The 15,794-nt window shown below is 39.5% G+C and overlaps 1 long non-coding RNA gene across 2 annotated transcripts in view; it reads left to right on the top strand.

The window, feature by feature from the left end:
• The first annotated feature begins 7,151 nt into the window (after positions 1 to 7,151).
• The window catches only part of LOC141981336 (uncharacterized), a 148,036-nt gene continuing 139,393 nt past the window's right edge, over positions 7,152 to 15,794 (top strand). For both annotated transcript variants that reach the window (XR_012637740.1, XR_012637739.1), the window contains exon 1: positions 7,152 to 7,193. This is a non-coding gene — a long non-coding RNA (uncharacterized LOC141981336). The remainder of the gene's footprint in view (positions 7,194 to 15,794) is intronic.

Here is a 15,794-nt window from a genome sequence, read left to right on the forward strand (position 1 = left end):
GGCTCTCACTCAGAGAGAGAAGCCTGTCTGGGTTCAGGAAATGTGAGAGACACTGCTGCCTTCCAGACCCTCCCTAAAGGAAGTAAGGCCTGGCATGACATTATTGTCTCTTACCTGTGCCTGGCTTGTTCATGTGTGGTAAGACTGTGACAGCCAGATAAACACTATCTGCCCAAGACCTTGGTAGTTGTTTGTCCCGACACCTGGAGTGACTTACCTCACAATACTTCTTGATTTTTTTCCCCATCAGTCCTTCCCTCTGGCTGATTCTGTCACAGTCCAGGAGAACAGAACACAAAAATTGAGACAAATACTGAATACTTCTGGTGTGTACTAAGAGATGGAGTCAGCACCTCATCCCTCTTTGTGTCAGGCCTGATCCAGAACACACTGACTTCAATGAGAATCTTTCCATTGATTTCAATGGGCATTGGATCAGGCCCAAACATTCCAGCCAAGAAAGGATCCTCAGTGAAGTTCCTGACCTTCATAGGCCTTGGGAGTGAGCATCTAGAGGTCACCTCCAAGATACGACTTCCCCAAAACTGTGTCAGGATACTCAAGCTCTGGTCATTCAAATGTCAAAGTACCTTATTAAAATACAGATCTTACAAGAACAATCTCATTGATGTAAATTCAGTGGTCTTTTTAGGCTTCCCCCTTTTGATTTGGACTCAAAATAGAATTTCAAATTGTGTGAACTTGATCAGTAATGTGTTAAGCTTAATTGATATAAGAATGATGACTGTCTGACTTCGTCATTTCCTGTGGTGTTTCACAGCTGCTGTTGAAAGGCATTTTCTAAAATTAAAATGTGTATGTGCTAACTATCATCAAATTGATCTATGGATCAGAAGTGGCTGCACACTTGGCCTTTAGCTAAAAAAGGGGAGGAAAAGGACTTTAATGCCTGTTAGGTGAGACTTGTGTGTATACTTGATTAGTGCTCAGCTGCATTGAGATCAGGTGCATAGCACCTCCCTTGTGGTGTCAGGGAGAGGGTTAAGCCAACAGCAAAAACTACAATAGCTGTCTGCCCTCTGCATTTAAACACTCAGCTTCATTTTCAGCGCTTTGAATGGCTTCAGTGTAGTATATAAATTGAACATAGGCTGTGATCAATTACATTGAAATGTGGCTGTAGTCAGAAAAGTAACTATCTAAGATGGCACTCTCTTGGGCAGCACCTCTTCCCTGTGAGCCAGATGCTAAAGGGCCTCAATCTGATCTCCAATTTTGTGTCTATAACAGGGATCGGCAAATGATTATATTTACATCTCTACCACCTAATATGTTTGATGTTTAAATGGCGTGTCCTTTCACCTGCAATTGGTTGTAGACCAGGGATCGGCAATCTTTGGCACGCAGCCTGTCAGGGAAATCCACTGGCAGGATGGGGCGGTTTGTTTACCTACAGTGTCCACACGTTCAGCCGATCGCAGCTCCCACTGTCTGCGGTTCACCGTTCCAGGCCAATGGGGGCACTATAGTGCCTTCTATAGGGCCACTCTGTGAACTCCTTACTCCTGCTGTTGACTAGTTATTGCCAAGTGTAGCACTTTGAAATAGATGGGTCTATTTGCGTAACTCTGATTAAGGGATTCACAGTGTAGAGCATAATAAGTAAAGGAAAAAAGAACTTGTGCTCTTGGTATCCACATAGTCATTGCCTTGATATGCTGCCCTACTGCTAAAAGACACACACAAACCCCCCATTTTAACTTAAACCTGCTATTTTTTGTTTGGCTCAACAGACAATGATATTTTTTAAGAAAAACAAATAGAGAAAAAAATACAAACTTGAGATTCCACCATTGCTTTCACCAAAAGCAAGTATTTTTGTTACATACATCTCTAAGGTTTGTATTATATCAACAAGTAATACCTCAGAGCAGGTAAACTCTGGTCTACCCCAGTCACATTAGTACTTGAATAGGGAACAAATCTAGCTTGTGGCCACAGAAGGTTATATTGCTGAGGCTGTTTCAAAACTCTGTGAAGAGAAAGCCTGTGCAGAAGTGTTTTTTGCAAAATGTCCTTACTGTAGTAAGGTTTGGGCTCATATGGATCCTTGACTGAAGCAAATTCCACAATCAAGGATCCTCCACTGAAAAACTTCTGCCCCTTATCCCCACAAGCTCTACTGTGGGGACTATAAGCCAAAGTGTCCTCACTGATCTTGGATGTTGTGGTGGTGTAGAGAGAAGCAGTCTCTTGAGATATATATGGGTCCCATACTGGGCTCAAAATGGCCTTAAAAAATAAGGGCTAGGATCTTGAATTGGACCATACAATACATATAGATGAATTACATTCAGCAAAAGACTTAATTGATTTTTGGTACAAGGAACATTTATAAAAAGAGACTGCCTTGGCAATGGGTCAGAATGGATTTATATCACAATTTAGCTAATTAACAAACATTTTTAGTATTGCCTTTATAAATAGAAGACTTTTTTTCTAATTAAATGAAAGTTGCCAAAACATTGCAACAGTCAGCTAAAACAGTGACTTGATTATTCCCTCATTTTGGTTAACTTGTCTTTTTACAGAAACGTCTTTTTGGTCTCTTACACCCAAAAGAATGGCCTTGCTCAATACCTACTGTTGCAACTTCTGGGTAGTAGTGGCTAGAATAGTACATGTCTCTTATATTTTGTGGTTGACTAGAAGTATATGTAAAATTCTATGAGTATGTACTCTGGTTATTTATACACAGATGTCATTCAGCATTAACAAGTTTCCACGAGAGAAAATGACACTGTTGCCTATTAACTTTGTTGGGGGTATAAGGGTAAAGGTTGAGATTTTTCAAAAGAACGTATAGCCAGACAGCTTCCTAGTGGTGAAACAAATACAGATAGCATGTAGATCATGTTTATGAGGGTAAGTTAGTTGAGGCCAAACAGAATTAACATGAAAAGATAGCGCAGATCTAAGGTCAGAATTTAGCCTTTGACATAAAAAGGTTCAGAGTAACTCTTTATGAAACAGCATATTTAGTTTTTACCACAAGGGGTCATCATAACACTGCAATAAACTACCTTTAGTCCAATCTACCAACTTCCATAGCCAGAAATAAATGCACAAAGGAAAGAAATTTTTTTTCCTTTTTTAAAAAAGAACTAAGTGAACTAAAGTTAAAAATGAAAAGAAAAATGAAAATAGGAGTTCAAGATACTGTATATCCATTCAAGTAAACAGTTCTATTTTCCTTGTACGTGCATATTAGTCTTCCTCCCATGTTGTCGTCCTTTAAATATTTTCCTTTCTCTTATTTTCCTCTCTTGTTACAATGTCTGTAACCCCAATAAGAGCTAGTATTACAAAGCCTGAATAACAGATGACAAAGAATCAGCTGATAGGAAGCACTGAGTAATTGGTTCTCTTTCACTTAAACTGATCTTAAAGTATATGAATTCAAAACATTTTATTTAGATGGAAATAATTAAAGGTACCATTTTTACAGAGCTCTATTTATCACTCTTTATTCAGGCAAAACTCTGTCTAACTTGTACTTTGCTAAATCAGAAATGAAATAATTCACGAAAGCCCTGTTCCTGCAAGCACTTAGGGATGTGGCTAATTTTGTGCATGTCAGAGTCTCACTAATGTCATGACATACAGTTGCTTTCTAATGTATAGGATACATAGCTTTTTCGAAAGGACAGTACAGTTCTGTACGGGCCTGTATGGGAGATTTTTTGACCTATGGCTGACTCTACCCCTCCTGCTCTGCTAATAAAACAATATCGCCTCCATTATCTACTCAGTCTCTGTCTGTAGTGTAAAGAGCATAATCCTTTCTCTGGTCTCTGACTTTTCTTCATGGCAGTGTTACCTTGCTGCTGCTTAGCCCGAAAAAAAATGAAGTGGGTTTTGTTTGAAGCAAGCTGGGCAGTTTAGTTGGGAAGTTGTGCACTAAACCAGATGATATTCATCTTAATTTCATAACATTTGAACTCAGCTAGAGAGAATTTGGAATGCCATGTTTCTAATATTCTGCTGACACATGCTTGTGATGGCTTTGAAAACCAATTACACCAAAGTCCTTTAATTACATGCTCAGCATAGATTTGGCTGTATCCCAAATTTAAGATGTATTTATCTGGCTGTAAACATCTGAAGAAAGTATGAGATCCTCCCTAGGAGTCTTTCTTAACCACTAACAGTTGGAATGCCTCATCCACTGAAATACTGGTAGGAGACTTCTGGTTGCAAGAATGTCTGGCAACAGGTCAATGGTCTCTTGTTCAGAAGTGCTGAGCACTTACTACCCCCATTGAATGTACTGGGAGCTGCAGATGCTCAGCACATATGAAAATCTAGAGCAGTGATTCTTAGCTGGTGGCTCAAGAACCACAAAATCTCTTTATGGTGTGTTGTACAGATCTCGCTTTGTAGGATTTTGATCAATGCTTTCAGAAGGGCAGGTAGCAGTGAGCAAACAAATTGGCATTGCAGCATGCTGCTGAGATTCCCCTCTCACATAAGGGTTGGGGCAGCAGGAAAAAAATTGCTGGGATTCTATCATAGGTAAGAATGGAGCTTACCGCTGAAAAAGCAAAATCATATTCCCCTTCCTCAACTGCTGGGATGAATGGGTTTGAGTAGATGATGATGCACCATCATTATACCTTGACTGCATAAATATGAAGTGATTGCAGGTGGTGGTTGAACATTATCCTATATTAATGCAGTATCATGGCCTGTTTATTCTGTGGTTTTCCAATTCCTAATCTAATGACTTAAATAGTTTACCACTATATTAGAGGAAGCATGTTTTTGTCTGATCCAGCATTTTCTACCTGGTCACTCACTTCTTTTTACAGTTTCACCGTCCCCTAGGCATTGCATTGACCTCTCTCTTTTTGCATCTTATCACCATGTGACTTCATCTGGTCACATGATGGCTTCAGCTAGCAAATCTGTATTGATGACTTGCAGACTGACCTCTCTACTTGTCTTCTCCTACATCGTTCAGTTTGCAGCTGCCTCTGTGGATGTCTCGATGCCGATTCAAACTAACATGATCAAGACTGAACTCTTCTCTGCTTCCAAATCCTCCTCTCCTGGTTACAGATGAGAATGCCACTCTTTTCTGTCCTTCAGGCTCCCAACCTCAGTGTCATTTCTTCTTCTCGCTTCACACATATATTGTTGCAAACCACTTACTAGTGGTTGTTTAACAACATATCCAGGATCCATTCATTTCTCTGTCTCCACTGCCAAACTCTTTGTTCAGGCCCTGACTATTTCTCACCTCCTGGATTGTCCTCATGGCCACAGAAATAATCTAACTTGCTTGCCTTTTGGACTGTGTTCAGCCCTCCTTCAGATCCCTTAATTGTAGTCTTTATTTCTGCTTCCAATTTAAGCTCCTTATCTTGACCTTTAAGGCTCTATATAGCTACCTCTGTACTGCTTTCTCCTTCTTGGTCATGCCCTGCTCCCCAAGACATTGTCTTTCTCCCACTTTCATCTCTAGGCCTTTTTCCATGTGTCCCCATATACATGGATCCCACATCCTCCCTTACCCAGTCCACTTTTTAACAAGGTGGAGCAGCCACATAATCTTGTCATCATGTTGAAGCTGTGGCTGTGATTATAGATCCCTCAGAGACCCTTGTTTTTTACTGGAAAAAAGTTGAACATTGTTTAGCAGATAGGGAGGCCAGGTGTATACTTGTGCCTCTCTATGTACTGATCCAGAAGACCGCTAGCTGGCTTCAGATAGCAGATAGTTACAAAGTCCATTAGAGGTCTGAGATGGCATGGAAAGAAGATATTGCAGTAATATGAAGTGGCAGTTCCTTCAACAGACTAAGTTACAAAATGTAACCTTTTTAGATACCATTCAAATAGGATTTATGCGCTCCCTACCCCCTACCCCTTTGACAGACTGGCTGATGCCACGAGATTAATTCAGGGTTAAATATTAAGTGCATGGGGAACTCTTGATGCCTTCCTACCGACCTTTAGCTCCTCTGTAACACTTTTAGATTTCTTAAAGGCTGATGTAAGATATTTCACTTAATTCTTAGCTACACTCTCATCCTTGTTATAAATTAACCTTAGCCTTCCTGACAGGTGCCATCACATCAAGATAGGTTCTTGTGCCTATGGAAAGATTCCGGGTAAGGGGACAAATAGACTTGCAATCTTGAGATATAGCTGGAACCTTATGGTGACTTGGTTTACGCCCTCCCACCCCCCGCCCACCCAGAAGATATTAAACACATTGTGTGTTCAGAGCGAGAATGAAAGAATTCAGAAATAGGAGTAACAGTGTGACATAGCAGGGTGCAATCCAGACCAGTGGGAGACTGTCTCCCCTGCCCTGCAACTGGAGTGCCTAGCAATGCCTTCCTGTTGTAGCTCCCAACCTGGACTGCTCACAGACAGCTTGCCAGCATGCAGGTCCCTCCCAGAAGTGCTTGTTTAACAGCTATCTGCCAGTCACTCTGGCTTTCACTAGCCTTGGTTATACTGCAGGATGACCCCAACAGACTCCTAGTCCCAGATTTTACCCCAGAAATGTAGGTCTTGTACTACCCAGCCCTCACCTGGTCAGTTCAAATATATTAAGACCATTATTCATTTAAGGGAATAATATACATCAACTTGCCATCTTAAATGGAGTTATCCAGACATTTCAATTTAAACACATGGGATTAGCTAAAACAATAAAACAAGTTTATTAACTACACAGAGAGAAATTTTAAGTGAGAGTAAGCAGAGGCAATGCAGTCAGAAATGGTTGCAAGAAAAATAAAGATAAAATGCTTTCTGGTGCTAAACTTGACAGATTAAACTTTATTCAAGGTAAAGCTCTTACCCACATGCTCCCAACAGCATTGCTGACCAAAATCTCAGGTCAGGACTTCTCCCCCAGAGTCCATCGGCTGCATTTTTTTGTCTTCTCAGCTGTCAAGTGTGAGATGGACAGGAATAGAGAGGAGAGGTCCCTTGGGGGTGTTTGCCCTCCCCCCCCCTTTTATAGTTTGTCTCCCTTTGAAAAGCATTTCCAGCTGAGAACCAGGGGACACAGTCTGTGTGGAAGGATGTTTTCTGGATTTTTTCGCTTGGGAGAGCTTCCTTTTTCTCCCTTCCCCCTTTCTGCTTAAATGCAAATTAAGATAAGCATACACTCCTTCGTTCAAGACGGGTCTGTTTGATCAGTGTGGGGCTAGGTGAGTCTGAACATGTATTTTTAACACCATGCAGGGGGAAATTTGTCACTTGACACATAATACTGCTGCATACATTTCAGCACGATATTACTTACGAATAAGTTATGAGTTTTCACAAGTCGTGTCTTGTACAAAGATTACTGCAGTAGTGTAGAAGGTTTGAATGCAGGGGTGCTTTCTGTCACACAGACTGCCTGATTTTTCCCCACTGCGTTGCACTTTGTGAGGTCATTTACACTTTATAAAAGCAGATGTAAAATGCTACCATCCTGAGTTGATAGCATTTTGCACCTATTTTGTACAAGTATAAACAAATACACAAGGTGCAAGTCAGCTGGAGAATCGGAACCAGATTCTTCATTTGCAATGAGAAAGGCAATGATACAGCATATAAAATTCAGAGATAGATCCCCTGCCTATTTATGGCAGATGTCTTTTAGTTAATGTCCCAAATGATTGTTTCCGCTGACAAAAAATATTGCCATCTCTAAGACAAATTAAACTTCTATTGTATTAATCCATACTCTAACATTTTTTTCTCATTTGAGGAGTCTAGCATCCATGAATAGAATCAAATAGAAATGTATTCTCAGTCTTTATAAAACTATTGCTGTTCTGATGTTAAAACTATTCTCTGGTGGTCAAATGCTGTACCATAGACTACCTTAAGCTTGCACTAAGGATGGGTGGACCAGTTGGGCTAAAATAAGTACCTGCAACCTTACTCTTTAAACAGAACTTGAACTTTTTGGAAAATATTTGGTCAACTTCTTTTACAGAACTTTCGGTCAACTTTTTTTACTGTCAGTATTATTCATTTTTGCCAATCTTTGGACTTCCTAAATCAAGCTGGAATTGGAATTAGATGTGGCAAAATACCACAGGAAAAGCTATTCTGAAAGAATTCCTGAAGCAGCAAGGAATAATAATAATAATAATTAATAAGACCTCACAGGAGAGTCTGGGTCTCATGAGACTTCTAGCTCAGTTTTGCAGTCCAAAGATGGTGTATAGTTTTGGACTACAGAAAAGTAGTCCAAACTTCTGGGTACTCATTTCAACTGCACCAAATGTCCAACTCTCCATCTGTTCATCCTTTTTGATTCTCTCATTCCCTGATAGATAAAGGCTATATGGAAGTGGATAACTGACAGTGCTAAATGCTGTTGAGAGATGGAGGAAAAATGAATATGGAGAAGAGACCCAGTCTTGTAAAGGGGCTTTAGAGACCACTCAGGGGTTGAGGAGCACCTTCAAAGTACTGCCCCTTTGCCTTACTAGCTACTGTTCTGTTGTCCACATGTGACTCTGATCTACCTCACTCATCTGCGAGTTAATTATTAAAACCATGGGTGTATTGCTAATACATTTATATTTTAACTAAAGTATGAATAGAATATTGTCTACAATTACATGAATCCAATATATGCCATAAAAATGAATCAACCTTTTTTTCCCCTTTGGCTCAAATCTAATATCTGATGTGTTAAGATTTTTTCACTAGATGGAGCTATAAGATACTACTATACATGGTGGTAACTTACTGAGTCGGTGAGTCCACTTAGTAATTATACAGGAAACAGCCTGACCAAAATCATTCTAAGTTGTAAAAGGAATGTTTAAAACCTGTACATTTACTATTTTAGACATAAATTACATTCCTTTTCCAATATGAATCCTTTTCTAATGGCTTACAGAATTTTGCCTGCTGGTTTTCTGATACCAAAAGAATTTTTCAGATTTACACATATGATCTTGGTAATTATATTATTTACCTTTGCTCTCAGATGAACTGCAGAACTGTTGCTTAAGATAGTGTGGGCTAACCTGAGAGTTAATAATTTTGGTGTGGCACTTAAATATTTCTTATTTTCGAGTAAGCAATATCAAAGTGACAAAATTTGATATATTTATTACAGCTAGTCTAGTTAAGATTCGGCATAACAGTTCTCTGAATAAATGCAAGTCTAAATACAGCATTTTCCTATTTCTATGTGTAAGTGTCCCTTTGCAGCAGACTTCTATGAAAAAAATTGAATGTATTTTTAGAAGCCCTTTAAAATCTATGACAGGTTTCAGAGTGACAGCCGTGTTAGTCTGTATTCGCAAAAAGAAAAAAGAAAAGGAGTACTTGTGGCACCTTAGAGACTAACCAGTTTATTTGAGCATGAGCTTTCGTGAGCTACAGCTCACTTCATCGGATGCATCCGATGAAGTGAGCTGTAGCTCACGAAAGCTCATGCTCAAATAAACTGGTTAGTCTCTAAGGTGCCACAAGTACTCCTTTTCTTTTTTTCTTTTTTTTTTTTTTAAATCTATGGTATAGTAGATACTACTGAAATGTGCCTACTGGTGGCCTTTTATGCCAATGTTTTGTCAGCAGTGAAATTCAGAGCTCTTCAAGTTATGATATTTGCTGCAAGCATAGGTGCTGACTGTGTGGGTGCTCCAGGACTCAAGCACTCACAGGGAAAAATATAGTGGGTGCTCAGCACCCACCAGCCACAGCTGTTAGGTACCGCCGATCAGCTGTTTGGCCACTTGGGGAGGGCGGAGAGCAGTGAGCAGGGGCGGACAGGGACCTCTAGGGAGGCGGTGAAGCGGGGGCAGGAAGAGGTGGAATGAGGACGGGGCCTTGGGGGAAGAGGCAGAGTGTGGGCAGGGCCTCGGGCCGGAGCAGGGGTGGAGTATCCCCGGGGAAAAATAAAAGTCGGTGCCTATGGCAGCAAGGCAGTCTTTGATAACTGGATCAGTTATGACTCTCCATATAAAGCTCCTTTGGCTGAGGGGCTATATTTTCATAGACAAACTTATATTCTGAAAAAAGGTGGCAATCTCCTTTGACAGCAAACAAAATACAGTAATGTATTTAATTCAGGAATCAACATTCAATTTGTTCCTTGTTTACATTATTTTTATGCTTCAGCTCGCAGCTGGATTTGTTCTTGGTGTCTGTAAATCATAGAGAACTTGATCCTAGTCCCTTTGACTTCAATAGGCGCAAAACCAGGCTGACTAGTATTTAGGAGTGTGCTTGTCACTTTATTGAGTTATGCAATGGCAGTAATGCTTTTCAGTGTTTTCTTTCCAGATATTTTCTATTTCAAAACTAAATTGATCAGAATAATTGACAAAAAAATGAAATTATAAAATGTAAAATAATAAGGATATATAGGATGTTGGTGTGAAGGAAAGCAAGTGTTTTAATTAAGAATCATTTTGGTTTGCTTAGTTGCCTCCTTTGTAGCAGGATTAAAACAGATTTATATTGACAGTGTTCAACCAATTATTTAAGTGGTGAGTTGTGTATAAAGCAAGTAATTATAGACATCTTCTGAAAAAAGTGTAAGTGGTGCTGAACTGAGACAATTGTGTGATATTGTCCTGAATTTAAAAAGAAAACCTAGTAAGTAGAGCTCTGCACAGATACAAAAACGTGGATCCACATCTGAAAGGATCAGCTTGTACCCAACCCACAATCTGCACTCCGTCTTTTATCTTTATCCACATCGGCACTGCACCTGCAGCAGCATGCTAACTCATAGTGCCTCTCAGGAGGAGCATCTGGGTGCATGCATGTATATTGTATAAGAAAGCTATATGGCTTAATAAATGTGCACGTGATTATTGTTATTTTTATTTTAAACATCAATCTTATTATACGATAGGCATCAGGACAAATAGCCTTTTACATTAAAAATAATAAAACAAACGTCTCTAGTCAATAATGCTAAAAATCACAAACTAAACTATAAAATAAAAAAGTCTGCCACCTATTTAGCTTGTGGTTTATAAAGTCATCACACTTAGAGCTCAGCATTCCCAGTTTCTTTGCAGCAGCCACTGTTCTCCCTGTGGAAGCATTCAAGGGGAATACTATTGCAGGGCTACCATGCTTAAAAGGAACTGAGCCCCAGCACCTCTTGGCTTGGCAGGTCGCCATCCTAGAGGGCCTGAGAGAGGGAAGCAAGGTGCTCTTTGGCTCCAGGTCAGTTTCCCCAGGTGGGCGGGGGGTGGGGGGGAGGTGAGAGTTAGGGCAAAGGGGGTACAGTGCAGGGGTGAGAGGCACAGGAGGAGGGTGCAAGGGCTAAGGGCACAGGAGGGGGGTGCTGGGGTTAAGGGTACAGAACCGGGTGAAGGTGTGCTCCGATTGCCCAGCCAGTGTTTAATTTCTGCCATATCAGGTCAGTTGAAGAGGGAGGCAACTGCTTCTGCAAAGTAAGTTAGTATTGCTTCATGATACAGCAAGTCATGAGAAGTTTCCTAAATTACTTTTATGCTTAAACTGCAGTGATAGGTGCATGGGGGATTTTGCTGCCTGTCTTGATCTATCAACTCCCCTTTCTCTCTATGGGGTGGAGGAGAGGGAATATAAACTCTGGAAGGCAGGGAAGCAGCCTCATAGGCTATGAGCTTCAGACAGCAGCTTCCCCACCTTTGAGATCCTATCTTTAGAGCCCTGCACCAATACAAAATTTGTATCTGCATCTGATCTGCTATCCGCAAAAATGGTCCATGGATATAAAGTGAATATCTGCAGATTTGCAGGGCTCTACTCATAGGAAAGATGCTACACTTTGACGGTTTTTTCCTAAGTGCCTTACTAGATGTATAAATACTTTTTGTTGCTAGATTCCATTATGTCAGGAACAGGACATTCACGACTGCTGAATTAAACTTGAAGCTGGCCTCCCTTCAGCAAATTACAGACATTATTTTTCAATATTCACGTTGTAGTTTTAGAAGACTATACACAGTGTTTTTAATTGTTTCCCTTTTATACCATCCCTTATACAAAAATTCCAGCTGTTGATGAGTATTAGCAATTCTGCAGAATAATGGGTGATTGAAGTGCCAGAGCTCACAGTCAGAAAAAGAAAAGGAGTACTTGTGGCACCTTAGAGACTAACCAATTTATTTGAGCATAAGCTTTCGTGAGCTACAGCTCACTTCATCGGATGCATACTGTGAAAGAGAACTCAAATACAAGTAAGAGTACAAGTACCACTCAGGGTACAAGTTTTGAATACCACATTATTCTTTGAACAGAAACAGAAGCAAAAATCACACAAGAGGTCATTTCAGAACTGGAATGCTGTATTTTTTTCTTGGCAGAGAGCCATACACATTAATGGGGATATTTACAAATGTTTAATAGTAATATAGTAGAACCTCAGAGTTATGAACACCTCGGGAATGGAGGTTGTTTGTAATTCTGAAATGTTCGTAACTCTGAACAAAACATTAGGGTTGTTCTTTTGAAAGTTTACAACTGAACATTGATTTAATACAACTTTGAAACTTTACTGTGCAGAAGAAAAATACTGCTTTCTCTTTATGTTTTTAGTAGTTTACGTTTAACACAGTACAGTACTGTATTTTCTCCCCCCACCCCTTTTTTTTTTGGTCTCTGCTGCTGCCTGATTGCTTCCGGTTCCAAATGAGGTGTGTGGTTGACTGGTCAGTTTGTAAGTCTGAGAGTCTACAATACAATACAGTCTACTCTCAGAGTCTACTGTATTACTACTAGAAGGCATAATATTATGATACAATAAATAATTTGGAGCAACCCAACCTCTTTTGTCATGATAGTGCCATAAAACCATCTAAACCTCTTGAATTCCAGGGCCTGATTTTTTGTGCTAAGTGCAGGACCTGAGAGATGAGGAACTAAGTTGATTTATACCACATTTTCTGGGACCCTATTTCATGAGCCAGTTGGAAGCTGATTTAGCATTAAATGGTATAAACATGGCTTCCTATGGTCCCAAGGTGCTATTCTGGCTACCAAGAATAGCCAGAGTGTAGAGAGGTTCTGTAGACCCGTGCCTCTTATAGCTATCCCAGTTAGGCCATGGGGGTGGGAGAAGGAATAGTTTGGGGCTGCTATGCCAGTTCTACACCATCTGGGAATTTTCCATACACACCTGTAGAATTTCCAGCTGGCCAAAGCTCTCAATTTTGCACTCCTGCAATGGTGGAATAGTGCATAGGGGCTAGAGCAAAGCAGTTAGAGCTGTAGTGAGGAACTATGCCAAAATATCTAAGGTCTGGCATGGTGAGACTAAAAGGTGTTATATGGTGCTGTGGAGGTGGAGAGAAGTAGTGATGGCACAACAGAAACCATAACAGAGGTGGCATGGGGCACATGGATCCAAATGTTTTACAGTCTTTTGGGGAGGGTCAGTAGCTGGAACAGCATGAGAATTGATTTGTTGTTGTACAAGGAAATCAAATATTAACCTGTAAGGCACCTAATTACTGTTTTTTTTTAATTTTATATAATAATTTCATGACCTGAGAGCAGAAAACAATTGACCAGCATGTACCTTAAATTGTCAAGGCAATGAACAATAAAACACATATAAACTTATCAGCAAGTCCCCAAAATGCCTTGAACAATACATATCTATTAGACGAAATATTAATAATCAAGAAGCAGTTCCTGTTTCAAAAAGAAAAATCAAATTCATGTTTGTAATGCTTACAGCAAAACTCTAATTACTTTTATACAAAACAGTTATGAAAGACTAATTTAAGAGTATGTTTTCATGCAGTCCCTAACTAATTCAGAGATCTACATCTATTTTTTATTTTTATCTTGAACAAATTCTAGTAGTTCCTTAGCAGCTCCTATTGTCGTTTTTCATAGTAAAATCAAAAGCAAAGAACATGTTGACATTTTAAGCTGGTATGGTAAAAATAAAGCCTTTCCAATCTGCTTGGTATGGCGGTGGACAAACAGTTAGATAAGAAAATTTCTCGTAACTGTATTCCAGATAATTTACTGACCAAAAGATTCCAGTAAGTTGGCCACAGTGAAAACTGCTTTTAAATATATTGCTCCAGATCCTCAGTTGTTGCAAATCAGTATAATCCCACTGAAGTCAATGGAGCCACACTAATTTACACCAAATAAGGATGTGGCCTACAGTACTTATATGTACCACTCACAGACTGGCGCTTTCTGGAGGGCTTTAATACACGTAAGACTATGAAGCAAAGCACCACTCTGAAAAGCTTACAGATAATTGCTACTAGCTTTACAAAGTACTGTGAAATATGTATTTTACAAAAATCTTCATTTACTTTTCCTTTTTCCTTCCTTGCTTCTCCCAAGTAGATGGATTTTGTGGCATTTGTGTTGCTTTAGAACGGTAGGTATCTTTTCTACAGTATGTGGGAGCTCCTTCATACTTGGGCATAATCTCTCTGGCAGGTTTGGTTTCACTGAATTTTTCTAATTTGTGTTGTTATATTAATGCATTGAAGGAATCTGTAGAGCTGTCTAGCTCTACTCCTGCAATGATTATATCACTGCATCTGAGCAGATCTATAATCATATAAATCCTTATAGAATAGCAGAGGAAAATCTGGATTACTGTCAATGCTTAGCTAGGATGACTCTAGTCCTAGTTGACCCTGTTCCTATTGAAGTGTTTAATCTCCTCTGTTGCTTAGTAGGACTCAGAGTTTATGATATTTGCAGCTACATCTGTAACTCAGAAGACAGGGTGGCAAAATATTCAACTACAGTAATACTTCTTGATGTGGTGTTTTAAATGCTGAACACATTTTGCTTGCTCTCTGGGATTTCACATCACTACCAACTGCTGAAAGATTCTCCAGTTTAACAGTTAAGATTTTCTCTCCTCTGCCCTCAGCCCTTATTGTTAGTGGCTATGAGGAATGGAAGAACAGCATTACTAATAGAAGAAAATTTTAACTAAAGGGAATTCTGGCTTGAATACATTCGTTCTTGAATGAGTTATTTGATTTTTCTGTGTACTTAACATGCAGAGCATATTAAGTTTTAGGGCCTAATCCTGTAAACACTTATTCATATGAACAATTTTCCACCAGTGAGTAGTTCTCTTGAAGCCAATGGGAGTAGTCACTAATATAAAGTTACTCCATATATGTAAGTTTTTGCGGGATTGTGCCTTAGACTTTTTGCCAAATGGGATAAAATGATGAACAAATCATTTGAGACTGATAATTTACTAATTAAATAGGACTACTCTGAATGTCATGGGCTGAAAATTATTGAAGATAGTTTGTAATATGACCCCCATTTACTTTAACATGTAAAGTTGGAAATTGGAAATTTTAAATGGCTATTTTAAAAGATGTTCATAAGATCTTATGGTTAAATAAATGGATCTTGCTTTAGGTTTTCCTTAGAGTGGAGCATGGACTCTATAAATACATAATGTTTTAGAATGAATGAGAACCATAATGGATGCCTTCACAATTATTTTTAATAGAAAATCAAAATTTCTGGAGAGATGAGCTGGGTTATCAAATAGGTCCTTTCCATCTCTAGCATCTCTGCATTTTCCACAGTGGCTACTGATTTTGTATTCCTCAAAGCTTTTATGTGCCCTACTTCATTATAGACAATGGGAGCTCTAAATTTTGAACACCTCTGAAAATCAGACCCAGGGGAGACTCTCAAGGAACAAACGGGAGTTAGGTACATAATTTCACTGACTTTCAATGGCAATTGGGTGCCTTTGAAAATCTCTCTCGTGGCTGAAACTGCAATCTGGGTACCTAAAATCAGTGGCCATTTTTGTGAAGTTTGCCATATGGGCCTAT

This window comes from Natator depressus, chromosome 2, assembly GCF_965152275.1.
Source record: "Natator depressus isolate rNatDep1 chromosome 2, rNatDep2.hap1, whole genome shotgun sequence".
Classification (NCBI taxonomy): Eukaryota; Metazoa; Chordata; order Testudines; family Cheloniidae; genus Natator; species Natator depressus.